At 51.1% G+C, this 27,991-nt stretch overlaps 2 long non-coding RNA genes across 3 annotated transcripts; one reads left to right on the plus strand and one right to left on the minus strand.

Annotated features, from left to right (window-relative positions):
- The first annotated feature begins 256 nt into the window (after positions 1-256).
- On the plus strand, positions 257-15,973 carry LOC140849422 (uncharacterized). Of its 2 annotated transcripts, XR_012131178.1 has the most exons (4): positions 257-662; positions 1,942-2,145; positions 8,830-8,909; positions 15,438-15,973. It is a non-coding gene; the product is annotated as an uncharacterized lncRNA (long non-coding RNA). The 2 variants fall into 2 exon arrangements; XR_012131177.1 differs by lacking the exon at positions 8,830-8,909 and having other exon boundaries at positions 259-662.
- A 1,149-nt stretch (positions 15,974-17,122) lies between these two features.
- Positions 17,123-23,661, minus strand: LOC140849423 (uncharacterized). The gene is made up of 3 exons (XR_012131179.1): positions 23,581-23,661; positions 17,887-17,983; positions 17,123-17,611 (listed from the first exon to the last, which is right to left on the minus strand). It is a non-coding gene; the product is annotated as an uncharacterized lncRNA (long non-coding RNA).
- Between the last annotated feature and the right edge of the window lie 4,330 nt (positions 23,662-27,991).

The following is a 27,991-nucleotide window of genomic DNA, read 5'->3' on the forward strand; positions in this document are numbered from 1 at the left end:
AAACTGTTTCCAGTAATGTCTTGTTGAAGGTGAATAATAGCAATAAAGTAAAAATGCATCTCATTACCTGCTATTGAGTATAACCCCTGTGCTTGGATGCCAAGCTCGCATGCCGGGAGGTATGCTGTGTAAATTACCCACTGGAGGGGATTAAGGCTCATTTCAAAATCTATAAAACCGTGTGCTGGGGGACTGGGAGGCTGTAGAGACATGTGGCTATGATCCGGTGTGACTCTCCAAGGGCTTGGCAGTTATTTCAGAGGAAACAGATGTGCGCGAGCCCTCCTCCATCTTCCCTGTAAGCCACCTGCAAGCTGTGCACCAGCGGCCGGGCTCCTGAGAGCGGTTGCGTTTCTGCTTGGTGGCTGCGGCTGGAGCGGGGCTCTGGGGAGCGGCGGCCTCGGAGGCGCTGGGGTCCGTCCTGACGGGAGGGCTCCGTTCGAAGCCCACGTCTCACCCAGCTCTAGTTGCCCAGGAATCGCCTGCCGCTGCTGCCACCGCCCCAGGAGACCCGAGCTGCCCCGTGCCCAGGACCCTCTTCCTCTCTGCAAAGCCAGGGCGCAGAGCAGATGTGGGTCTAGGGTTCCCGGAGCTCCGTAAGTGCCGCTGGCTCTCAAGCCCCATAAAACACGCCCTCAACACAGCTTTTATAATATTCGCAGGTAGGCACAACCATGGCTGCAGTTAAGTTTGGGACATTTTCATCCCCCCGCAAAGAAACCCCGCGCCTGTAGACTTACTGGCCTTCCTAGGCGGCCCCTGGTGTGTTCTGTCTCCGGGGCAGATCCCAGCGTTTCCGTACTTGTGTCCTTTCCCCGGAGAGCCTGCCGGGGCTGGTGTGAGGATTAAGCTGATCCCGTGACAACCTCTAACCAAGCCGCTGGGGGTGCGCAAGTGTTATGAGCTTGGGGGCCGTAGCACTGCCCCACGCCCAACCTACTTCAAGCCGTCAAACTGCAGATGGTTCCCCCGGCTGCCGGCTCTGCCGTCCCTTCGTGTCTCTGCTCAAGCTGCCCTGCTGGACTGGCCTTCACCTCTGTGTGCCAGCCTTCCCCCTGTTCACCCTTCAAATCCTATCAAAAAGGCAGATAACCGCAAGTGTTGGTGAAGACATGGAGGAGGTGGAGCCCTGACTGACCGCCGGTGGGAATGCCGAAAGGCGCCCGGGCTTTGGAAAGCAGTCTGGGAGTCCCTCCGAAGGCTAAACAAGGAGCTACCAGGCGACCCAGCAACTCCACTCCTCGGTAGCTACCCAGAGGAACCGAAAATGTACGTTCACACGTTATGAGTACACGTCACAGCATTATTCATAATTGGCAGAAGATAGAAATAAGCCAGATGTCATCAACTACTGAACAGATAAACAAAATGCCGTCTGTCCACACAGTGGAATATCATTCAGCCACGAAAAGGAATGAAGTATCCCTACATTGCCACAATGTTGATGAACTCCAAAAACACCACAAGTTGAAAACAGGCACTAAGGATGACATTGTGTGATTCCATGAATATGAAATGCGTAGAATAGGGAAACCTGTAGAGACAGAAAGCAGAACGGCTGACGGGCTGGGGGGACAGGAGGTGATAGCTAATGGGCACAGGGGTTCTTTGGGGTGATGGATATGTTCTAAAACTGATAGTGGTCATGGTGACGCATCTGTGGCTGTACTAAAAACTACTGAATTGAACACTTGAAGTGGGCAAATTGTATGGTATGTGAATTAAATCTCAACAAAACTGTCAGAAAGAGGAACACCCGTCTCAGTCACGGACGCCCTCCCCCAGGTCTCCCCATCTCGCACGGACCCCAGTGCTTTCTGCCTGCCTGTCTGTCTGTCCCTGAGCCCCAGAATAGGGACAGGCTTGCCCACCAGGCTCAGAGCAGCTGCTCATTTTTGCTCATGGGGCTGACCTTCACTGCAGGATTTCTTTGCATTTTAGGGGAATTTGAAAAGGATTCCACCGAGTACTGGAAGCATCTGGAACCTCTGGAGGGCGAGGAGGGTCAGAATTTGAGCAAAGGGCACTCAGAAGAGGATACCAAGGGCCCTGGTGGGCTTCCACCTGGAGGCCTGATTCCAGAGAAGAGTTTCGCTTCATTCAACTTGGGTTTCTTGCAAGAGTTTATCTTTAAACTTCAGAAAAGTGAGTACAGTTCAGCAGCTCTGGTAACGTTGGTAATCTTGGGTTTTATAATCCTGTTCTGAGTAGCCTAAGTAATAGGTTATAATAGTAAGTGGAACAAAAAGAAAGGCTGCCATTCTTTCTTATTTCAGAAAAACGATAAATAAAAATAATAATCTGATGAGAAATAATGGAGGGTGTCCAATGACCCAGGGACAGGTCTAAGCACTTATATAAATTACTTCCTAATTCTCATAAAAGTACTATGAGGTCAATAATAGTATCACCTCCTTTTAAAATGAGGAGCATGCAGCACAGAGAGGTTAAGTGACTCGTGCATGGTTGCAGAGCTGGTGAATGGCTGAGCTGAGATTTAAACCCAGGTCAAGACCCGTGTTCTTCACAACTTGCCCGCGATCTCTAGTATGTAAAAGGACACATATGTAAATACACATAAATGTAACTGTGGTTATTTCTGGCGACCAAGAGAAGGGTGTTATGTTTCTCTTCATTCCTTTTTGTATCTGCCACATTTCCCCCAATGGACAGATGTCCTTTAGATTATCAGAGAGAGAAAACTCTATCAGAAAGGATTTTGAGCACCATCTGCACGCACTGCGGTCCCAGCTGTTACCTATGTGGGGTATGGGTCAAAGAGAATGGGAGGTTTTTGATGCAAAAGCAGAAAAGGTGGTCTGCCTCTCTCCTCCCAGTCAAGGAACTTGAGCTCCGAGAACTGAGGATGACTCTAGAAAGAGCTGGAGCGGAGCAGGCAGCCCTGCAGAGGCAGCTGGTGGGGTTCCAGGTGAGGTGCTGGGTCAGGAGGCACCCACATCACTGTCCCTCTAACTGGGCTCAGGAAGTGAGGGATGAAGACCACGTGGTCGACTTAAAGTAGCTCTTCACGAACCCAGGGCCTCTCGCCTCCCCACCACTCATGCTAGAGCACGCGTGTCCTCAGTGTGTTGTCTCTGTGTTTCTGGTGTACGGAAATCATGCCGGGAGCCCTTTGAGCTCTGTGCTTATTTCACTCGGTGCTCTGTGTTCATCCTCGCCGCCACGTGGTGTCTGGCCCATTACAGCAGTGGCAGCTGTACCCATCCCCTCGCGGGGCCCCCAGTCTGCCCCAGCTCCCCACAACCGCAGCTCAGGGTGTGGTGAGTATCTCGCACGTGCCTCTCATGTGAGAGCTGGTCTGGACCGCATACCCCAGAAGGGCCGCCTCGGGGTGGACCAGATACTCGGACGCTATTGGCATGTATGCAAAAGTTTATGCCTCAGTGGGTGGTACCCATGCTAATGAAAGCCAAGAGGAGAAAATGAGCTCAAACCATGCCTAAAGCTCCAATTTTTAAATGTGTTATTTTATTCTGGTTATAAAATTTTCAAATTTCAGAAGAGTAGACCAAGGAAACGTAAATCCAGTCTGAGAGAAGCATCGTGCACATTTCAGGGTAGCATCTTCTAGTCTGGTTTTTCATTAATATCTATATCTCTATATAGACAACTGTGTCTGTGTGTTATCTATATATTATTATATATCTCTATATCTAAATAGGTATGTCTATAGATGGAAGTAGATAGGTAGAAAGAAAGAGGCAGAGATGGCAAGGAAAAGTGGGGATGAAAATGCACAATTTTGACTCCCAGGGCTTCCATTTCGTTACAAGGGAAGCATTCTCCTGTGTCCTGGGACGTTCTTTTACGAATGGCGTCTCGTGCCAGTGCAGCCTGTCTTCATGCAGGTGAGCCTAACTAGCTCCTCATTTCCCAGTTGGTGGGCATCTTGGTTATATCCAGTTACTATATCATAACTAGCTCTGTGCTGAGGATTCCTGTCTTCTCTGCCCCCGTCGTCCGTAGCTCCCCCAGGACAGAGGCCGTACGAGGCCCACCTAACAGGACACTTAGGGAGGTCCAGCAAAGGCCGTGGTATCCGTGGGGCTCCCAGCAGGGCTCTGGCCCCAGCGGCTGTGCCAGGCACCTCTCCTCACCTCTCCCCCTCCCGGCTCACCCCTGTGTCAGCTGGGGCGGCCTCAGGACTGCGCGCAGGGCAGTCATGAGCCATTAAGCGAGGGATCCTTGGCGTTCCTTCCGTGATGCTGGACAGGGTGCCTGGCACCCAGTGGCTGTCACCTTTTCTCACGATCAGAGCATCGCCTTCTGGGGGGCCAGCCCCTCCCACTGCCTCCAGGGGGCCCTTCATCCAGGCTTTTGTACACCCCAAAGTCCCGTTGCATTGCGATTCCCGTTTCCTGTGAGTGGAGCTTAATTCCTTCCCTGCAGCTTGTTAAAGAACTCTGAAGCACACTGAATGTGCAAAGAAAAACAAGAACAGGAATGGGAACACCCCAGACACCCAGAGCTCCCTGGCCACAGCCCGCCTGACGTAGGGTCCCTGGGGAGCAGCCGGTCAGGGCTCCTCAGTCAGCAGCCTCGGGAGCCTAGAAGGGCCGGCTTGGAAATCAGGCCCCTGTGGCCCTGGGCTCCTCCCCAGCCTGCAGAGTGAGATGGTGCAGTGGGCCCCCAGGAGAGGGGGGTCTGTCACAGGGGACTGTGTTGGACAGGCTGCTTCCTGGAGGAGGAGGGGTCGGGATGCCTGTAGCTCCCAGTGTACCTGTGAGAACAGTGCAAGGTCCTCTTTGTTTAATAGTTCACGTATTTATTTATTCATCTGTTTATTCATTTGCTTATTCAATTTGTATATTTACTTTCTTGTACTTATTACTTATTTGCCTAATTATTTATCGATGTAATTTTGACTTACATGTATTTACTTGGTTATTTTCTTACTTGCTATGTGCATATTTATTTACTTACTGGTTCAAGTCTCCCTCCCTCCCTCCCATTGGAGTGTCCTGCTCCCAGCGGAGGGCTAACCGGCCATGGCCATGGAGCTGTCCCTTTCAGGACCAGGGACAGAGGCTGGAGGGGGAGCGGGTGGGCCTGAAGACCTACGGGGCAGTCCTGGAGATGGGGTTTGAGAACCTGAATGTGGTGCTGATCTGACCCACTTTGGCCTCAAGTGATGGACCCAGGTGAGCCCACCTGGCCAGGGCAGCACCCTGCCCCCTGGCCCCCTGCCATACACGTGCTCCCTCTGGGGCCTCACTGGTCCATAAAACCAAGACCTGTCCATTCACTCACTCATGCCCACGTGCCCTCATTTCCTCACTTCCCCACGTGGCCAGCACATCCATACTCAGTGCCGGGCACTGGGGGTGTGGGAATGAACAGTGATACAGGTTATCGTAAACCCAGCACCCAGTGGGTGCCAGGCCCTGAGCTGGCATCGCTGGGGGATGAAGAAGCCGAGAAGCCCCTGTCCTCAAGCTCCTGTCAGTTGCCAGACTGGTGGGGTGCAGTGTTCTGAAGAGGGCTGCCCTCCATGGGCCGAATGTTGTGGGCACTCAGGTGGGAGGTGATTCTTTATCTATGGGAGGTGGGCTTCTAGAAGGACTTGACAGAGGAAGGGGCGTTCCAGCTGGGCCCAGCAAGACCAAGTGGGGGCTTTCCTAAGGCAGAGTGGGACACAGGCACCCGGGCAGGAGGCCCAGTGTGTGCAAAGGCGGGAGGTCTGGAGGTGCAGGGTGAGGGCGGGAGGGTAGCTGGGGCTGGCTGGGTCCTTGGCAGTACTGCGCAGATACGCTCTCCTTCTGAGAGACAGTCATGAATACATTTCACTATAAAATATGTCCATGTGCCCTTTGGGAGGAACATAAAGTGCGGCATCCCCTTCACTCCTCCACCCCAAGCCGTTTCCCCTCCCTAGAAATGTTTCCTATCAGCATCTTTGTGTATCTCCCTCCTTGCAGGCATTTTCCTATATATCTGTGAGTGGGAGTGATACTAAAAATTGTTCATCAGTGGAGCTCCTAGGACCCTGCCGTGACCTTGGTGCGGGGTCTTCGGGCCCCTGCTGGACTGGAGGGGGGCCTTGGGCAGTTGAGGGCCCTTGGGTGGTGGCTGTTTACCCACCAGCCTGGCAGGTTTCAGTATTTCCAGACATGGTGCAGCCTCACTGGCGCGTTATGAGCCGGCCACCAGCACTGTGCAGAGGAGACCACCCACGTCTTGTCTGTCTTCCAAGATGGGCAGCCTGATGCACATCATACCTGGGGTGCTGCTCCATACATGTCCTAGAAATCTCTCCCAGCTATGCATGTAGCCCCCTCATTTTAACTGCACACAGAGTCGTATAGCACCCCCAGCCCCCAGTTCCCTGCTCATGCATGTAGGGTGAGGATGCCCAGGTTTCACCGTCATTGTGAAGCAGTGACTCCAGACACAGCCCATCTGGGTACAGGTGGAACGTTCCTGCCCTCCCAGATGGCAAAGCCTGGAGCCCACGGGCCCTGGCAGCCAGAGGCATGGAGCAGGTCCTGCCACTGATGAAACGTGGAGACGCCCCCACCCCTGCCCCAATCTGGAGTGAAAGCACTAAAGAGGGGTCACACTGTGACACCCAGTGGGGCCTTCCTCTCAGGGCGAGCTGGGGCTGGGGGCCTCCTCCTTCAAGCGTTCTTGTCGGTCTGAGTTCTCTGTCCAGGGCCCAGGGCATGGTGGGTCTCTGGGGGTTCAGATGACAGCCTGTGAATGAAGAGCAAGTGTCCGTGCTCGTATCCGACCCCGCCCTCGGCTCCATCGGTGCTTTCCCGGCAGTGACTGCTCTGCTCTGCCTTCCTGCCCTGCAGCATAAAGCTGCACCCCAGCCCTGCACCGCTGGCGCCCCAGAACATCTCCCAGGGGTACTGGGCTCGGCTTTCTCAGAGGCATCACTCTCGGTGGAGAAAGGATGGAAGATCCTGGGGCCTTGTAGACGGGACAGTCAGGACAGCTGTACGGACGGAGAAGAAAATAAATCGTGTGTGTGTGTGTTTATGCAGCAGACTCGATCTGCCTTTTATGCCTGGGGCTGGGCAGCGGCTGCCCAGTAAGTATTTCTTCGGGGGGCTGGTTGAGCAGCTTTGATTTGAGAGGGTTTGGGTAGAGTGCCCGTCTCCCGTGCCAGGTGGGGATGCCTAGCTCTCACGGGTGCACATGCCAGCAGCCTTGAGTCTGCACCCACCCCTCCCTCCTATGGTCCGTCTCTGTGACTCGGGGCACGTTTTTGTTTTCTGCTGAGTTGTAAGGACAACAGTTGCTGCCCATCAGCCTCAAAGTGGGGTAAAGACTGAGTAAGACAGTCCCCTGTCTGAGTTTGGGTCCCCCAGGAGCTGACCCTGAGATCAGGCTTTGCAGGGCTGTTTGGAAGGTGCTCCCAGGTAGGGGAGCAGAGAAGGGAGCACAGCCATGAACGGGCGCACTCTCAGGCCCACAAACCCGTGCAGGGCCGCGCCTGAGAGCGTCTGCCCGGTGGCCAGGGAACTGGGGTGTTTATCCACCAGCTCCCTCAGTCATGGCTGGAGAGTGGTTCTCGGGAGGGATTACTTCCCTGTCCTTCCAGCCTGCTCTGCAGGTTTCAAAGGAGGTCCAGGAGGCCAGGGAATAGAATGTTGCTGAGGGAAGACTGGCCAGCGTGCCCCCTGGGTGGCAAGGATGAGGGACGTGGTTGGGCACCAACAGTGTCTGTTACAGACCTGTCGTCGTGTCTTATGGCCTATTAATGGATGTGCAGCTACAAGATGAGGTGGGAGGTCATGGTTGTTGCTGCACACACATGGGTGTAGACATCAGGGACTGTGTCAGGCTGCCTGCAGCAGAGACCTGACCACAGTGGCTTCACCACGTAATACAAAGTCCAGTGGCGAGCAGCAGGGGCTGGGATGGCTACCATCAGAGGGGCCCAGCACCTGCCATCTACCCCGTGCCCCTGGCATGTGGCCTTGTGTGGCCACCCACCATCACCAAGGTAGCTCTTCAGCCCCCAGCACTGCGTCTGTGCTCCAGGCAGGCCTGCAGCAAAGAGGAAGGAGGGGCAAAATGCAGGTGCCAGCTGGTCTGCCTCCTTGTAAAGAGCCTGCAGCAGCCCCACTTTCCAGAAAGCCCTTCCTCTTGGGTCTCTGAGACCAAAAGGGCTGACTTTGACCATCCCAGCTACAAGGGAGGCTGAGAAATGGTGTTTTAGAGGAAAATGAGGTGGCCGGGGCTAAGCTGGGTTGTTCAGTGAGAAGGAAGGTAGCAGAAAAGAATTGGGAGGCAGAAGGCAGTGTCTGTCCCAGCGGATGCGATTTCTCTAGGAAGAAGCCAGCGTGTTTAGCCCATGAAGGCTTGTGTGCGGTCTGACCAGAGTCCCAGCATCCCTCCACACTCCACAGACATTGACAAGCATCTCTGAGCACGTTCATGCCAGACACTCAGTTGGGCAACCCCCAATGCACTAGCTCGGCTGAAGTCCTGCTCCGGACTTGGCGCTTTGACACATCACTTCATTTAACACACACAGCGCCCTTGTGATGCAGGTGTGGAAAGAGAAACCAAGTAATTCGCCTGAGATGCCATCGGCAAGAGGCCAGGTTGGCTTCCATCATGCCTGGGGACCGTGGAAATCCAGCTCTTTGCATTGAGCACGTGCTTCAGGGCTGTCAGCCTGCTGTCCAAAGGGATGTCACCCTGTCCAAAGCAGCTCAGCCTCTCCGTCCTTAGGTTCCTCACGCCTCTGTCCCCCAACTTACCTGCTGGCCCTGGTCATCATTCATTCTCCATCTGAAAAGTTACTCATTACCTGAAATTCAAATTTCACTGACATCTGATTTTTTCTGGTAGCCCTGACACGAAGGCCTCAAGGCCTCACTGGCCGGTAGCTTGTCTGGTGTGGTCCCTTCATTTCATGACCAGGAAAACAGGTGGGTTTCTCCCAGGATGGTCAGCAAATTGGTCTGCCCCCTCTGCTGCCCCCAGATGCCAGGTCTGAGACCTCAGCTTTTTCACAGAACAGCCAAGAGAAGCAGGGGGTGGCAGGTCCCCAGGGAGGAGGGGTGGGTTCCTCGGGTGGCAGGGAGCAGTTACCTGGGGATGGTGGGCAGGTAGATTCGGGAACCAGCTTTGCCTCCAGAAGCCTGCAGGGCCTGGAGTCTATCCCTTCACCTCCGATTCCCCACTTGCCCCACCAGAGTTAGACCAGCTGGGGTCTGACTTGAGTCTGACTGCCAGAAACACACCCACACCCAAATGCTATCTCTGCGCGGGACTCTGAACAAGGCACTTTCTCTGAGCCTCAGTTTTCTTACCTGTAAAACAGGAATGTCAACACCTGGTGGGGTCACTGCAAGGATCAGGGGAGCTGCATTTAATAAATCACCCTGCACAGCGCTTGCATGTGAGACTCTAGACAAGGCTATTCCTGTTACTGTGACAATTGCTCAGCCAGGAGCCATCCAGGACACATGGTGACAATAGCACCTTATTGGTCATGTCACTGCACCTGTGCTGAGGCCCACTGCTTGGCTCATGCTTGTCCCCATAACCAAGCCTCTTTGCTGAAACGATTCCATTTCCTGTAGGGGTGCTGGTGGAGGGAGAGGTAGTCAGGCTTAGGTTTGGGTTTCTCATACTCAGCACCACTGTCCTGGGTCAAATCCCGGGGCTTGGGTGGGGCTGGGGAACACTGAGAAGCCAGGTCGCTGCAGTTAGCCTGCACCTCTGCCCACAAGCCCTGCCCCTCCAGGGGGGTGACTGCAGGCCTTCCAGGCTGGGCATCTCCACAGCTCCAAGTCCAGGGCCTCCATGGGACATACTCTATGGAAAACAAATTGCTTGGCATTATGGGGCTCCCAACGGGGCCAGGATGCCCCATGACAGCAGAAATGGTGACCCCACTTCTGCAGCATGCCAGGGTGTGCCCCTGGTCAGCAGAGTGCAAACATAATTATCTTGTGTTCAAGGAGGCACAGAAAGAAATGGAATTTACGTGGATCCAGCAGCACAAATAGAACTCAAACCAGACCCGTGCAAAACAGTAGTAACCCAGTTTGAGGAATGCACTCCGACACTCTGTCTTCTTTTCTGTTATGTTTAAAACTTCCTAAAATTGGCTTCAGGACTTCCTAACGGGTCACCAGCTACAGTTTAAAAGTCTTGGGCATCCTCACTGCAGCCACCCTAAGTCCGATTACCTGAATTCATGCCTGGGCAGGTCAGAATCTCAGACCTGAACTCTTTTCTGTTCTCATGTTTGGAGGTTGGAAACCTGGGCTGTGCATCCACTCTGCTGCTTGCAGGGCTGGGCCCCGGGTGACACCAACAGCCCTGAGAGTCAGAGGCGGTTGATGGTACTCCTGCCACAGAATGAGGATTAAACCTCAGAGCTGAGTTATAAAGCGCTGGGGCCAGACTGGGTGTCCAGAGACTGCCAGTGACTGGCTGGGTGGCCTTGGGTAAGTGGCTTTACCTCCAGGGTGCTCAGTGTGCCCATCTGTAAAATGGGGGTGACAGCGGATCTCATCGGATTGTCGTGAGGATTAAATGGCCCGAGACCAGGGCCTGGCACAGGTGATCTTAGTAAATACTGGTAATCAGGCCGCCCTCACAGGTGTGCAACCTCTAAACCTGCACAGAGCCCGGCTCTCAGGAGAGCCTCGTGCTTGGCTTATTGCTCTGCTGTTTTCATCTTGAAAGTCTTAGTAATTTGTTAAACTTGTGTTTCGTAAGTGACCTCTGATGGCACAATGGAGCGTGCTCATGAGCAGAGGGGACACTTCAGGTGGCAGTGAGCTCAGCAGCGGTAGGCAGCACGCCATGGGGTGACACACACAGACGCCTGGGACAGTGGGGCACTGTGGGGCCCTGGGCGAGGGGTGACCAGGGCTGGGACCCAGGCCCAGGTTGCTGGTGGTGATGGTGGCAGCACCGGGTACCTTGGGAGAGAGAGAGGAGGTGCTCCACGTGGTGCAGGACCTGGACCATGGTGGGAGACCACCTGGCCCTCAGTCCCTGAAACCTGTCCCTGTGGCACCTGCATAAATGTCAGTTCCCAGGCCTGAGCCCCAGGGGCTCAGGCAGTCAACTTGTCAGTACGTTTTTACAGAACAGAAGTGGATATTGCAATAAAATACACGTGGACCTCGCAACAAAGCCTAACACGAGTTACTAGAATTCTTCACCATGTTTAGAATCTCTGATTCTGGAAACTGTTGCAACATTGCAAATATCCAAAAGCTAAGAAATAGAAATTAAATGTAACGATTATCACATTTGATAGAAAAGAACACTACTCCCATATCAAACTTTGATGAAACCAATTATTAAAGAGGAAGACAGTTAAAAACTAAGTTTTCCTTGCAATTCAAGAGAGTGATAGAATTGCATAAGCAGGCGATTGAACTACATACAAATCATGAAGCCACTTTTGGTTTCTTATTTAACCACCACAAGTTACAGGAAATGTCAGACATTACATATGTAAATACAGCTGTATAAATTTACATTTAAAACTAAATTCAGACTAACATGATTTGTATTTGTATTTGAAGAGTTAAATCTTTTTAGAAAAGCTAGTCTGAAAGAATCTTCAGCTCTAGATGTATGAAAATTTGTATTTCAGACTAATTTATCAGAAATTTATCCCAATGTTATCACAGCCTACCAAATACTCTTAATAATTCCAGTATCAGTTGCATGAACAGAAAGATCTTTCTCAAAATGAAAAATGATCGAAAGTGATTTGCAAGTTTAACATTTGCCAGGAGCAACTGACGTCACTTCCCATTATGTTGATTGAAAATGAGTTGCTGAAAGTATAAATTTTGATGACTTAATAAATGAACTTGCAGAAAAGCAAGCCAGGAAAATCTTATACTCAAATTATCCCACTAATAAAGTATTATTATTTGTTTTATTATATAAATTATGATTACAATTTTTATAATTTGTAAGCCTATATTGTTACTCATGGGCCTCTATTGTCCCTACTAGAGTGTATAAGTAACAAAATATGTTCAAGGAAAAAGCTTTCTTACTAATATCTCTGTACTTTTCCCCTGCTTTTGGAACAAGGGGATCTACATTTCTATTTTCCACCAGGCCCCACAAATTCGGTGGCCAAGTGACGGTGATGCAGGTGAAGAGCTCCGTATGAGCTGCAGTGTGCATCGTGGCTTCTGCACATTAGTTTGAATGTGGGGCGTGCCGGCTTTTCAGAGTGGTCGGTGCAAATCCCTCCCTTACCAGTTGAGTGTCTGGTAACACCAAGCTTACCTGAGATCATGTTACAAATGCAGAACCCCGAGCTCACCCCATACCCACTCAGGCCAACTGTGCATCCCATAATATTCCAAGATGATCCGTAGGCATGGGAGAGTCTAGGAAGCACGACCCTAGATAAACTGCTTCAGGAGAACTTGTCTGGGTTCTTTGTCCCTTTGAATCCTCAGTGTTGCTATTAAAAGTGAGTCCACTAGAGGTCACCAGACCCAAGTGATTATTTGATTTGCCAAAGAGGAGTTTGGGAAAAATGAATGTTGAAAACAGGGCTGGGAGTTATCATCTCCCCAATACTGGTACTTTCTGCAGCTCTCCTCAAAGGCCTATTTAATCAGAAATCTGCATTTGCAAAGATGTGCTGTCTGAGGTCAGAGCACTGTGCAAACCCTTAGGGGCCAGCCTAGTAGAATGCGGGAGTCAGGCTGGGGTGCTGAGTGGCCGCATGGCTTCTGCCTCTGGGTGACCTTGGGCAAGTCTCCTCTCCTCTCTGGGCCAAATGTCTCCACCCATAACACGCAGGCCTTTGGAGCAGAGACCCAGGGTGCCTAGCAAGCCCAAAGCTTAAGCTTGGATGGGGCAGGTTTCTTCCTGTTGCAGCTTTTCTGTCCTGTGCCCCCACATGAGCTGAGGAGACAGAACCAAGCGCCGAGCTCCTGTCTCCACAAGTAGAATGTCCTCCTCCTCCTGGCTGTCAAGGCCGTGAGAAATCAGGGTCTGGGTCCTGGAATTCAGGTGTCTGACCGGCCTGGAATTTTGAGGTGCCTGGCATTCCAGAGGCAATGGTACGTTTGTCTCTGGGCCAAGTGGAGTGGATTCTGAGCATGAGTAGAGAGGGGCGAGGTGATGCGGGGCAGAGCGGCACCAAGCCAACCATTTCACAGATGGGGAAACAGAGGTCCAGGGAGGGATGTGACCGTATCCCAGGTCCCTACTGCCCAGAGTCAGTGGCAGAGCTGGAACTGGAACTCAAGCCTCTGAGAGCCGAGGGCAGCAGCCCAAATGCTGAAGGCTTCCTCCTGAGGGAGCCGGTGGATCCTGGTCGCCTGGGTCTCTGGGGGGGCCCATGCTCCCTGGCTCATGTTCTTAGGGGACCTGCGGCCTGGAGCAGTGTGGGGCCTTGGCTGACAGAGCAGGACAAGTCCTGCAGAGGCTGCTGCAATCCTACTATTCTCGGGGGTTTGAGCAGGCTAACAGCAGCAGGGGTCTCTGCCCGGGGCTGGGCTCACCCACTTCCCCTCTTACCTCCGGAGACATTAGCTGGAGACCTTGGTGGGCCACGGTGGGGGGCTGTATCATCCCAGAACTCAGCTCAAAGGCCCCTAGCGGCTCCCTATTAGCTGGGTGGCATAGCAGATAATAGCACACCCTTCAGCCTGGCGTCAGTGTCCTTCAGAACCGGTACTCGACTGCCTTAGTAATGCACCCCTGGTCATCCTGCCACGTGGGCCCTGCCTACCTGCCTTCTTTCAACTCTTTACAGAGCCTCTACCAGGTGCCAGGCATTGCTCTGGGCACTGGGAGGCAGTGGTGAGCAAGCAAACAAGACCCTGCCCTTCCGGAGTCCTGTTCAGTGGGAGTCAGGCAAACAGGAAATCAACCATAAACCTATAGCACTGAGCAGAGAGGACGCAAAGTCCCAGGGCAGGAGGGCTTCCATAAGGTGGGTAGGGAAGGCCTCAGCGGGAGGGCAACACATGCATTCAGACCCGGCAATATGCAAGCTGGGGAACATCATCCAGGCAGAGAGAACAGCAGGTACAAAGGCCCTGAGGCAAGAAGGCCAGCAAGACCAGTGAGAGGCCAATGAGCAAAAGGAAAGGGGCAGGACATGGGGTCAAAGGGTAACATGGCCAGGCACAGAGGGCCTTGGTGGCTGCTCGCAGGCCTTCAGCTTCTAAACTCAGAAAGGCAGTCCCTGGATGGTCTTATCCAAGGGTGAGAAGACCCGATGTCACCCTGGCCACCCTGGTGCGCTTAGACAAGGGACAAGGGTGGAAATAGGAAGACCACTGAGGCAAACATGCTTACCCACCTCCAGTATTTGGGAATGCCGCTCCCCCGAGCCCCCTCCATGAAGTTGGTGGTCAAAGGACAACGGGATGTCTGTTGGACTAAGTTCCAATGCTGTGTCCCCAACAGGCCATCCAGGCGGCCATCCCTGTACCTCTTTTTGCCACTGAATTCACACAGCATTTCTTTTGCGCCCCTATGGAGATTCTCACTTGGAAATTCTCTTCTCCAGTTCTGGATGCTGGGTCCTCGGGAGGGGAACCTGGCTGTTTGTCACAGGAGTTGAGCATGTGACCTTATGCACAGGCCCGGGACTCTCACCGGGGCTGCACATCAGAGCCTCTGGCCGTCTGCAACCAGCCCAGCAGAATCAAAACCTGTGTGTTGGGGGTGCGGGCTGGAGGATGGGGCTTGAGGATCTGTTTTTTAAAGTTCTCTGAGATTTTAGAGAGCCTAAGGGTGAGAGCCGCTGAGGTGTTCATTAGGCACTACCTGGGATTTTGGTTCACTTCTGTCCCCCAGAACACTCCCAGCAGAGCACAGCCAAGTATCCTGAACTCAAACCAAACAGCAGCCATAGGCTTCAGCTGCTGGATGAGGTCACTTCAGCTCCTGAGACTTGGGTTCCTGTTCCATGGCCCCTGGCATCCAGCAGGCCCTTGGGGGCATTGGCCACCCTTCCCACCCCTCCCAATCAAGCTGAGACAGACACATGCCTTCTGCAGCTGACAGGCAAAACATGATGTGCTGGTGGTGGTGATAATAAAAGATGGTGATGGTGGTGGTGGTGGTGATTGTTGTGACGGTAGTGGTGGTGATGGTGGTGGTGGTGGTCACGGTCATGGTAGTGGTGGTGATGGTGGCGGTGACAGTGGTGATGGTGGTGGTGGTGGTGGTGGCGATGACAGTCGTGGTGGCGGTGGTGGTGGTGATGTAGTTTGTGGTGACAGCAATGGGCTCCTGTGAGCTGGAAGAGTGATTTCCTTGATGCGGGGATCCGTTGTTCCCAGAGCCCCCAGGGGCCAGGGAGCACCCACACTAGGAGCCTCACCCATTTGCTTATCTGCATAAGTACTTTTTTCTATGTGTGCTGTGACATGACCATGTTTCAAAAACCCTGTTTAATTTGATGTTGTCCATTTAATTTTTTTTTTCCACCAAAGGCAAAGTCTTCCCACTTGCCCTTTTAATTCAGCTGGAGAGACTCTAATCCCTGGGCCCTCAGCGAAGGAGGAAACCGGGGCCCCGATTCCAGCGGTGGCCTGTCTAGATGGCACAGGTTCCTGCTCTGGCCCCGGGCCTTTGAGGACTGTGAGGAGGAGGAGCCTGGCGGGGAGGCTGAGGGCCTGAGCTTGAGCTCTGGCTTTGCATGACAAGCACTGTGACCTTGGGCTGCACACTTGACTTCCTGGAGCTCCGTGCTGTAGCGGCTAAAAATGGCTGCAAATTCTTCATCAGTCATCACACTGAGTCTAGGCTGTGATGACTTTGAACAATAGCTTGTGAACATATTTTGGAAATAATGCTAACTTCCGAGGTTGGGCCTCAGATGCGTAAGAGATGTGCCTCCTGTGCTCTGTGCCCCGGGGGACCCTCCCTCCCACAGCTAGCTGCCGCGTAAGATGGTGCCACGCTGGGAGGACGCCCAAGCATCCATGTGGAGAGACAGAGGAGGCCGCGTGGGTGAGACCCAAAGCCTATTTCCTATGAATAAAGCCTTCTGGGACGGTCCAGCCCTGCTCATCCCCAGCAGAAGGCCTCTGAGTGTATGACCCCAGCTGATGCCCCACAGAGCAAAAGAAACACCCTGCCGACTCTTGCTTGAATTCCAGAATCAGGTGGGTGTCGTTTATTACACAGAAATAGATAACTGATTCTCATGAAATATGCCTTCGCCCTCCCTGGGGTACCACTGTAGGACAAGTGAGTGGGGAGGGGCTGCCACGCATCTCCCCGTTACAGGCTGAGTTCGTTCTTTTCAGTCCTCGTCCCACTGCAATGAATTGAAAGGCAGACACGCAATAGTGAAGCAGCGGGAAAGCTGTATTTGAACACACGCCAGGGAGGAGAGGGCCAGAGTCACAGCAGACAAAGGCCTCCATCTGTTTGGCAGGCGGCTGCTATCCTGCATTCTGTTCAGGAGGCACCTCTTGGACTGACAGGGGTTATTCGGCTTACAGGTCTTTCTATACAGCCGTCCCTCCCAGTGCACATGGCCTTCCCCATGCTGAGGTGCGAAGGCTTTGTTGTCTCCACATGGGACCCCCTACCTGGGCAGAGTGTGGGCAGCTTCTTCCTTGAGCCTTAGCTTCCCCTTCTCAGGCTGCTCATGTGTGTCTTTCTGCCTGACATTCCTAACGTCCCTACCGGACACTTTCCAAGCGCTCGCACCTTCTAGCCCTCTGCAGCCTTGGGAGCAGCTGCTGCCCACCACCTTTGCTCCCACCAGCCCACACTTCTGCCTGGGCCCACCCAGCTCGGCCCCTGCCCCACACCTTTGCATCCCTCCTGCCTTCTTCCAGGAAGGCCCCTTCTCTGTCTTCCTAAAGCAAAACTCTGCTCCTTCCCTCCGACCTAGCTCAAACGGTCCACTTTCTCCGGCTGCCCACAGGCACCTCTGCTCTCCGCAAGCCTCCATTGGATGCCTGAACCTATTTGGTGTGGCCTCTCCTGGGCCCCAGTGTCCTGCACTTGGAATCTACACACTGATATCAGGCCTGACCCTCCTCCCCTTTGCTCAGGGATGGAGGGTGGATGTACTCTGAGGATGGCAGCTCAGGGTCCTCATGTCAGCGCAGGACAAAGGCAGGCCAATTGACAATAGCCACCAATACCATATTTAATCCAGGGAAAATGTTCCATTCAACAAATTCATGCAGCATTCACGTCCCACGCAGTAACAGTCCCCAAGGGGCACCCCAATAACCACCTGTACTCAGGCTCCTGTTCCTTTCTGGTACCAGAAGTTCTTTGGTCACAAAGAACTTGTCACAAAACAGGTTGCAACCAGAGTCTGACAGCTTCTATTGTATCAAAAATATGAGGCAAACAATTATCTGTGATCTCAGTAAGCTTTCTGGGTAATTTATATTTCTAATGATTGTGAAAAACAACCCCTTTGACTAACCTATCCAAACTGCTCCCACAAATATCACAAGTGCTTTTCCCCCACTTTCTCTGTCAGTCTCACATCAACACATGTCTACTGTATTCCGAGGGCTGCTGCTGCGAAGCCAAGCGGGTGTCTGGAAAGGTTTGGGGTGGTTTTTGAATTGGGTACTTCTCAGCTCCTGACACTCCAAGTGCGGTGTGCCTGAGTTCTCTCCCATTGCTCCAGCTGAAGTGAAACAAGGGGTTCCCTCTACCACCAGCTCTGGGTTTGGGGGAGATGATGGCAGGGTCTGCGGACAGACAGCCTTCCACTTTGTCAGGGAGGGAGGGGAGCAGCACCCCTCCCCAGCCCCCGCCCTCCCCCCATGCCACCGAGGCACAGGAAGAAGTGAGGAGCCCACGCCCTGGGGTGCTTGTTTAGGAGGCCTTTAGTGACCGTGGGGTACGCGGAGGTCACTGGCAGAGGAGCCCAAGAGTCGCCTAGTGGCCCCTCAAGCTCACCCTCTGATGTGCGATCAGTGCTTCCCAGGTGCCTCAGCAGGTGATGGGTGTTCACATCCACACAACGGGGCGTCATTCAGCACAAACACAGATGAATCTGCAAGGTGTGTAAAGGCCGGAGGAAGAGTAAGGGCCCGTTACTGAGTGAAAGAAGCCAGTGTACAAAAGCCCCACCCGACAATTCCAACTATGTTCTGGAAAAGACCAAACTGTGGAGGCAGTGAAGGATCACTGGCTGCCAGGGCTCGGCGGAGACGAACAGCCGGGGCACAGGGATTCGGGGCAGGGAAACCCTCTGCATTCCTGCCGTTATGCACTTGTCCAAACCCGCACACAGTGCAGCACCAGGAGTGACTTTCATGTAAACTAAGGACTCTGGGTGGCGAGGACGTGTGGCTATAGGTCCTTGGCTGTAAGCAATGCACCGCTGCTGAGCAGGATGTACACACTGGGGGCGGGGGGGCATGGGGACCATCTGTACTCTCCACTCAGTTCTGCTGAGAAGATAAAACTGCTGTCAAAAATAAAGTCTTTGAAAAAAGAGGAAGAAGGATTTAAAAAACAGCCGAGTCAGCATCTCCTCCAGAGAGCCTTCTCTGGCCACTGCAGCCACTGGTAATTTCTCCCCTGGCCAGTAATCTGCAGACCAGCCCGGCTTCTCCCTGGATAGCCTGTGCCTGCTAACAGGTGGCTGGTGTTTTCGGCTTCTGAACCAAAGCAGCCCATAAGCCCCTCCAGGACAGGGACAGGGTGTCCATTTCCTGCCACAGTGTCCAGGGAGGCCCGTGGCGGAGCCCACAGTAGGTGGTCAATGAACACCTGTTCATGCACCCTGGCAATGACCAACATTTATAACATGGACTCGGCCTCCAATGAGAGACAGATGTCAGGCACTCGGACATGCTCAGTGGTGTTTCTACTGCCAGGCTATGACACAAAGCCCTTCAGTGGCTCCTGTGTCAACTTGGCTAGGCTAGCTGATGTCCAGAAAGCTGTCAAAGCACACCTCTCTACATCTGCAAAAGAGATTGGCATTTGAGTTAGGGCCCACGAAAGCAGACTGCCCTCCCCAAAGTGGGTGGGTGCTCAGGGCCTGAACAGAACAAAAGGGCAGAGGCAGGGTGACTTGCTCTAGGCTTGAACTGGGACCATCTCTCCTGCTCCCGGACATCAGCAGGTCACAGACCCAATCTCTCATAATCACTCCCTTGCCGTATATCTACATATGTCCTATTGTTATCTGGCAGTCCAATCCTGGGAGATCTCCCTGAGGGCTTGGTGAGACCTCAGCCTGGGAGAGGGTTCTTGACTCCAATGGACAAAGAATTCAAGAACAGTCTGAGGAGTGCAGTTAAGGAAGGCATTCATTACAGCCAGAGTAGTAGTGAATGGCAGCAGACAGCAAGGAAGAGCAGAGGAGGAAAGGGCAGCTCAGTGAACTCCTGCTCAGCACAGGGCAGACCCCCTGCCCACGCCCGAAGCCAGGGTCATCCTGCACCCAGCATCCACTTGAATTTGCAGAGCTTAGAACTAAGCCCCTCCCACCCCAGGATCTGGGGGAGCCGCCGAGCACCGGACAAAGTGAGATGATGTTCTGAGAGCTTCCCAAAGGCAAAGACAGGAGATTTTCGGGTAGGCTGCTAAAGAGCACAATCACACAGCGACAGTCCTGTCCAGGTCACCCTGGCTGACCGGAGCTCGCAGGCCCAAATCAGAGTTCTTAGTAGCCCCTTCCTACTTATCTGAAGAAGTACTAAGGGAGTGAAGACTTGAGCTTAAGTGTGAAAAACTGAATGCAATAGTAAAGTGACAAAGACGCCTACCACTGGAAGAGCACAGAGATGAAGTGCAGTAAATCGAGCAGCAAGAAGACTTTATTTAAGGCAAAGTATGCACTTGAAGAAAGGGGAGTGCAGACAACCTCAGAGGATAGGAGCACTTGAGGGTTTAGGGTTTGGGGTTTTATAGGGCCTTTTGGGTAGGGTCAGCATAAGGCATGATGTATAACAGGTGATTCATAATTCCTTTGAGGTTTTGTCTTAAGAACAGGGTTATACAATAAAATACCTAGGAATAAACCTAATGAAGGAAGTGAAAGACCGATACACTGAAAACTACAAGACACTCATGAAAGAAATTAAAGAAGATACCAATAAATGGAAACACATCCCATACTCATGGATAGGAAGAATTAATATTGTCAAAATGGCCATCCTGCCTAAAGCAATCTACAGATTCAATGCAATCCCTATCAAAATACCAGCAGCATTCTTCAACAAATTAGAGAAAATAATTATAAAATTCATATGGAACCACAAAAGACCCCGAATAGTCTAAGCAATCCTAAGAAAGAAGAATAAAGCTGGGGGGATTACACTCCCCAACTTCAAGCTCTACTACAAAGCCACAGTAATCAGACAATGTGGTACTGGCACAAGAACAGACCCACAGACCAATGGAACAGACCAGAGAGCCCTGATATAAACCCAAGCATATATGGTCAATTAATATATGATAAAGGAGCCATGGATATACAATGGCGAAATGACAGCCTCTTCAATAACTGGTGTTGGCAAAACTGGACAGCTACATGCATGAGAATGAAACTGGATTATTGTCTAACCCCGTACACAAAAGTAAACTCGAAATGGATCAAAGACCTGAATGTAAGTCATGAAACCATAAAACTCTTAGAAGACAACATAGGCAAAACTATCCTGAATATAAACATGAGCAATTTTTCCTGAATGCATCTCCTCGAGCAAGGGGAAAAAAAAGCAAAAATGAACATATGGGACTACATCAAACTTGAAAGCTTCTGTACAGCAAAGGACACCATCGGCAGAACAAAAAGGCATCCTACAGTATGGGAGAATATATTTGTAAATGACATTATCTGACAAGGGGTTAACATCCAAAATATATAAAGAACTCACACACCTCAACACCCAAAAAGCAAATAACCCAATTAAAAAATGGGCAGAGGATATGAACATACACTTCTCCAAAGAAGAAACTCAGATGGCCAACAGGCACATGAAAAGATGCTCCACATCGCTAATTATCAGCGAAATGCAAATGAAAACCACAATGAGCTCTCACCTCACAGCAGTTGGGATGGCCGGTATCGAAAAGACTAAGAACAACAAATGCTGGCGAGGATGTGGAGCAAGGGGAACCCTCCTAACACTGCTGGTGGGAATGTAAGCTAGTTCAACCATTGTGGAAAGCAGTATGGAGGTTCCTCAAAAAACTGAAAATCGAAATACCACTTGACCCAGGAATTCCACTCCTAGGAATTTACCCAAAGAATATAATTTCCCAGATTCAAAAGGACATATGCACCCCTATGTTTATTGCAGCACTATTTACAATATCCAAGATATGGAAGCAACTTAAGTGTTCATCAGTAGATGAATGGATAAAGAAAACATGGTACATATACACAATGGAATACTATTCAGCCATAAGAAGGAAGCAAATCCTACCATTTGCAACAACATGGATGGAGCTGGAGGGTATTATGCTCAGTGAAATAAGCCAGGCGGAGAAAGACAAGTGCCAAATGATTTCCCTCATCTGTGGAGTATAACAACCAAGCAAAAATTGAAGGAACAAAATAGCAGCAGACTCACAGACTCCAAGAAGGGACTAGCAGTTACCAAAGGGGAGGGGTGGGCGAGGGAGGGAGAAGGGGCTTGAGGGGTATTATGATTGGCACACATGATGTGGGGGGATCAGGGGAAAGACAGTGTAGCACAGAGAAGGCAAATAGTGACTCTGTGGCATCTTACTTCACTGATGGGCAGTGACTGCAATGGGATATGGGGGGGACATGACAACAGGGGTGACCGTAGTAACCATATTGTTTTCTCATGTGAAACCTTCCTAAGAGTGTATATAAGTAATACCTTAATAATAATAAAAAAAAGAACAGGGTTATTTAGGTTGTGTTGATCTGGATCTCAGCATTCTTTTACCCTCCAGGTCACACACTGGAGGGCTCTCTCTCCTCCTAGTTACAAACTTACTTGATTGATTGAGGGGCTAGAAGAGGAAGCGCAGCACATAGATTAAGTTAAAGAATAATAAGCTGGGCCTTCTTCACAGGTAAGTAGGCTTTATAATGGCGTGATCCATGTCCCATTCCGCTGCTCTGTCTCACTATTGGGTCTGCTTCTCTGGAGAACGCTGAAGGGCTGGGACCAGTGACAGTGGGGTGGCAGGGACAAAGGGGGGCTCGGAACGGTGCTCCTTCCCTGTGCAGGCATCCGTCCTTCTGCCTCGAAGCTGCTTTCGCCTCCTGAATGCTTTTCTCCCAAATGAAACTTCACCGTGTGCTCGGTGACTCATAAGACCATTCAATAGCATTCACTCCCTGCCTTCAGAGATGAGTAAACCACGACTCAGGCTCACGAGGGACTCAGAGCAACAATGCGTGTGTGGGTGTGCGTGTGGGGATGCATGCAGGTGTAGGCAGGCTGGGTGCGTGGCGCAAGGGAGCCCCTGATGTGCACCCAGCCCTGGTGACCCACACCCATGTGCACCAAGCCCTCCGTCAGAGCTCTGGCCACTTGCGCTGCAGTTCCAAGGAGACTGTAGAGGGACTGTGAACCCAGGTTCAGAGAGGGACAGAGAAAAGGAGGGGGGAGGTGCTGCTGGGGTAGGGGTGGTAGGACAGGACAGGGACTTGGGAGCCCAGCTGTGTGATGTGAGATCCTAGGGGCCTCCACCTTCTTGGAGGTGGAGGGAGGCCACCTGGTCATTGTGGCGTCAGGAAAATCCATCAAGATGTAACACCAAAGACAGCTTGTGTCTTGGATATGGCCAAGGGCAGGTGGGAGGGCCTCCAGCAGGAAGCTGGGTAGAGGTCCTGCAGGTGGAACATTCATGCAGCCTCCAGCCCAAGCCAAGGCTCCTCCGACTTTAGTATCTGTATGCATCACAGGGTGTCTCTTCAAAACGCAGGTCTGACTCAGGATCTGAGGGTGGGGTGCAGGGTTCTGCATTTTCAACACTAGTCCAGGTGAAGGACTTCCACGCTGCTGGTCCAGGGAGAAGTCACAGTGTCGATCACTCGATTTACACTCCTGGGTCTCAAACTTCCTTATGAGTCAGAACCGCCCCCTACCCCAACTTATTAACAGGTGAATTCCTGGGCCTGGCTCCCCCGGGATGCCGATGGGGGTGGTCCTGGGGTGGCACTGGTGCAGAAGCCCAGTGTGTGGCTGACAGGCTCCTGTGTTGTCACCTGGCTAGCCCAGTGGGCCACCCTCAGGGCTGGGGCTGCAGAGCACCTGGATCACTCAGCCTGGTCACTCGCAGGCGCTTCCCCGATTCTCAGTACAGTTCAATTATCCTTCTGGGACCCATGAGGGGGTGATTTGGCCCCTTGATCCCTTGATTTTAATGAGTATTGATCTGAATGCCAAGGGGCTGGTAGAATACTCTGCTTGCTTATGCCAAGGGTTGGGTTTCTGCATCTCACCCAGGCTCATCCTTAGCACCCCAGTGGGCACCAGATGAATAGTACCAACACATTATGGATTGTATATTGGTTTTTCACGGCTGCTGTAACAAATTGCTATAAACCCAGCTGCTTAGATAATAGAAAGTTATTCTGTCACCATTCTGGAGGCCAGAAGTCTGCAATCAGTTCCACTGGGCCCCAGTCAAGGAGGATCTATTTCTTACCTCCTCCAGCTCCTGGTGGCTGCCGGCGCTCCTGGGTGTCTGGCCGCCTCACTGCAGCCATCAGCCCTGCACCGTTCTGTCTCTGTCCATCTTCCCATGGCCTTCTCGGTGCAGTGCATGTGCTAGGTCTCCCTTGGCCTCTCTCCTACAAGGACACTTGTGATTACATTTAGGGCCTGCTGGGATAATCCAGGATAATCCCCCTTCTCATGTACTTGCATCACATTCAATTTAATCAAGTCTGCAGACCTTTTTCCAAATAAGGTAACATTCCCAGGCCCGGGAATTAGGGAAGTCATTTTTGGCCTAGTATCTGCTGGTCTGAGAAAGGCAAATCTGCTGCTGTCCTTCAGCAGACAGATCACCAATGTTCTTCACTTTCCTGTGTGTGCTTGGAACTGGCAGGAAGTTGATCAACACGTGCTGAGTAAATTGAAGTAAGGTAGAGAGGAAGCAGACACAAATATGAACACAGAATCTGGACACCGGAGGAAGAAGATGGGACTACGGGCAGGACAATAGGACTGAAGTGCGTGAAGTGCATTTAGATGTTACTTTAAAGAGTTTATACTGTCCTGAAGGCAAGCTAGAGCTCCTTATGAGGTCCACAGTTAGTGGACTCATTCATTCATTCACTCAATACACAACAGCAAAGCACAGTGGGGGAGTGAAGGCCGGCCTCTGGCCCTATGCACAGAGAGAGAGAAAGAGAAAGAGAGAAAGATTTATTTTAAGGAACTGGCTCATGTGATTGAGGGGGCTGGCAAGTCCACAGTTTGTAGGGCAGGCCAGTAGGTGGTAGATCCAGGGAAGAGTTGATGTTGCAGCGCAAATGTAAAGGCCATTTGCTAGCAGGATTCCCTCTTCATAAGGGGATCTCAGTCTAGTTTTCTTAGGGCCTTCAACTAATTAGATGTGGCCTACCTACCTTACAGAGAATAATCCGCTTCACTCAAAGTTTGCAGATTCAAATATTACTCTCATCTAAGAAAATCCCTTCGCAGCAATATCTAGACTGATGTTTGACCACACCTGGGTACCATGGCCTCGCAAAATTGATACATAAAAGTGACCATCGCAGCTGCTGTATTTTCTGGTACATTAAGGTTTCTGACTATTGAATCTTTGTGGATTGTACTTCGCAGCATTATATAATATACCTCTTTGTTCCTGTGGATGCTTTCTGCCTTGAATTCTTCTTTATATAATAACAATTTACCGTTCTTGTTATTTTTTCTTTAATTTCAATTTTCAAATAATGTCCTCTTCAGACCTCTATTTTTAGCATTTGGGGGGCATTTCTTGTAAATAGCACTTAAGTGGATTTTAATTCTTACCCCAATCTCACAAGCTTTTGATGGGAAATTCAGCATGTTCGTATTTTCTATGAAAGTCGATCTCCACAGTTTTATGTATTTCATCTCATTTTACGTTTATTATTATTGAAGTTGGTGCTGCCACTCCCTTTTCCCTTCCTTAATGCTGTTTCCATGGCCATTCTCTCCACACACAACCTCAACCCATTTATTCAGAAATTGTACTATGCTTCTCCTCCACTCGTTGCTGCTTTTGATTCCTGAGAGTCATCATTAAACCAGTGTGTCCCTGTTAATGTATTTAAAGTAAATACATGACATCCTCCCCACCAGATTTTCCTCTCCGCTCTCCCCTGCCTCAGGCACCAGAGCAGATACTCTAACCACTCAACCTCCCCTAACTGGATGTAATCTTAAAATGTTCTGAGCTCTCCACTTCCCCGCCGTGCTCCCTCAACTCCTGCGGTTGCTAGAAAGAGTCTATTTTGCACTTCCAGATGAATATGGGAGACCCTTACAGCATGTGGCATACATTTCAAGAATCCTTACTTAGCAATTATCATACAAAATCCAATGTGTATTTAGATTAAACCGTGTCACGTGTTTTGCAAGAGTCACTGCTCACCACCATTTCCTGTTCTTCCTATCTGCTCTGTCTTGAGCTCTCCACCGTGATTGGGCTTTCTCAGTGAGAGGGGAACACTGTAGGTAGAGAGACCCTCTCTGTGTCTTCTCATGTCAGATATTTTCCTTCTTATTCCCTGACAGATGAATTCCACTATGGCAGAGGAAAAGCTCCTTGATTAGATAATCAAGGTCCCTGGACATTGTTCCAATGTCCCCTGCCCCTTGGAAGTTGGCACCACTGTGATTCCCCTGACTTTGGGTGTGACTGTTTCTTTTTGGAACTCTGCATGACTTGCTTCTTAATCCTTGGAGACTTCACACAGTGTAACTTCAGCTCTGAGACATTTTCCTCTAGCATTTCTTTCATTTCTGTTTCTTTTATAGCCTCTTCTGTTCTTTGCTTGCAGTACCTCCTGGAACGGCTCTGTAAGCCTTTCATTTTCTTCCTATTTTCATGAGGTTTTATTCCACATTATATTTACTCCATGTTATCTTCCAGTTTTCTAAGTTTCCTTACCTCAGTGGTTCTCTTTCTGAATGTGCCTGTGACTTTCCAAGTTCTTTAGCCTTGAAGTGTGAGGAGGGCTGCTGGGTCCCCAAAGTGGGTTGTAAGAGCAATTGAGGGAGGCCCCAGTCCTTTGAGCTGAAGGAGAGGGTTGACGGTAAAGTGGGTTGGGAATAAAAGAAACTTGTCTAACTCATTTTCAGAGAGCCTCTAAGTTCCCAATAGACAAATGAGAGAGCAATGCTTCTTAAAATTAAGAAACATGAAATGTTCAGCCTCAATAATTACCATGGAAATGCTAATTACAATGGCAAAGAGACTATTTTTCATTTAACCATATTAGGAAAAGGTTACAAAAATTTAAAAAAGGCAGTTCCCATGACAGTGTGTGCCCCTTCAGAGGTAAACTGGAAATAATTTTGAGAAACTTGTTCTGGTGAAATGTTATCTAGAGACCTGAAAAAGCCTATCAGGATCCAGTGTTCCTACCTCTAGGACTTTGCCTAATGAAATAGCCACACACACACATGCAGTGTAATCACAGGGACTGCCCCAATGAAACGGGCTTACACACACACACACACACACACACTTAATCACACTGACTTTTGGAAGCCCTTTCTTAAATATGCATATACCCTGAAATGTCAACAGATAGTTTTTGAATTATTATTTTTCTTCTTTCTACTTTTTTGTAATTCTCCAAATTTTCTGTAGTAAGTGTATTGTCAGAGGGGAAAGAGTTGTGTGACGTTGGGCAAATAACTATGTCCAAGCTTCAATTTTCTCATCAGTGAAAACGAACTGATAACACTTACCTCACTGGGTCTTTAGGGGTCAAATGAACAGTCTCGATGTGTGAAGGGCCCTCCAGACTGAGCCTGGGGCAGAGCGGGGACTGCTCAGGGCTAGTGTCCTTCGTTCTTCTGTGAACTTCATAGTGTTAGATGAGAAGGTGAGGATGGGCTGGAGGGGGCAGCTGGAGCATAAAATGAGGGGACTGATGTTAACTGAATAGCTTTCACAAAAGTCCCCGGGTTAGTGTGTTCAGAGGAGAGAACTCATCTCCAAAACCATCTGTAGTCTTTGCTTCCAATATGTTAGTAATATGCCTCTGGCAGTCGCTCTGAGCCAGTTTCTGCTATGATAACCCAGGACAGGCTCTCAGGTTGGCTATGAGGACCGGACACAAAGCCGACACAGCCTGCAGGGCCCCCAGGGCCACTGGCCTGGGCCTCACTGTCCCAAGAGCCTGTTTCAGGGAGAGACCTTTGCCCTCATTTCCAAACTATACCTCTAAGCCACAGGGCAAGATGGAAAGTAGGGTTTCCAAACTGCCTGAGCTTTGCCTTATTCCTTGGACTAATATATATTCTCAAATGAATCCCAGTAACCTGTGAAAAGCGTGCTACGTTGCATTTAAAGCAGCACTTGGTTACATGTACACTTTTAAATGGGCCACATTTTTCTGTCCCTACTGCTGAATAAGGAGAGCCCTCTTTAGCTCTGGCAGGGCCTGAATTAAAGCGTCTGGCACATAATAGGCACTCGACGTGTCAGTATTGCAATAGCAATACTACCCATTTCACCTGGGACCAGAGTGATACGTGAAAGGTGGCCTGAGTCACGTTCTAGGACCCAACCACCTGTTAGGGAAAGAAGGCGCCTCGCTCGGTTGCAGAACGCCTTGCGGGCGAGGCGGGGCCAGGGCAGGACGGCCGGGGCGGGGCCAGGGCCGGGGCGGGGCCAGGCTCGAGTCCGCTCGGAAACTTTCGCCGTGGGCGGGTCGCACCAGTCCTCCCGGCGCCCTCCGGCCTCCTGGCTGGGCGAGTAGGGGCAGCCAGGCGAGGCTCTTCGTGATTGGAGGAGGTGCGATATGATTGGCAGTCACGTCGGCCGTTCAGAAGGCCGAGCCGGCACCGCGTCCACTGGCCGCGTCCTAAGTGGAGGGCGGCCTGCTGCC

The sequence above is a fragment of the Manis javanica genome, chromosome 5 (assembly GCF_040802235.1).
Source record: "Manis javanica isolate MJ-LG chromosome 5, MJ_LKY, whole genome shotgun sequence".
In the NCBI taxonomy this organism is placed as follows: domain Eukaryota; kingdom Metazoa; phylum Chordata; class Mammalia; order Pholidota; family Manidae; genus Manis; species Manis javanica.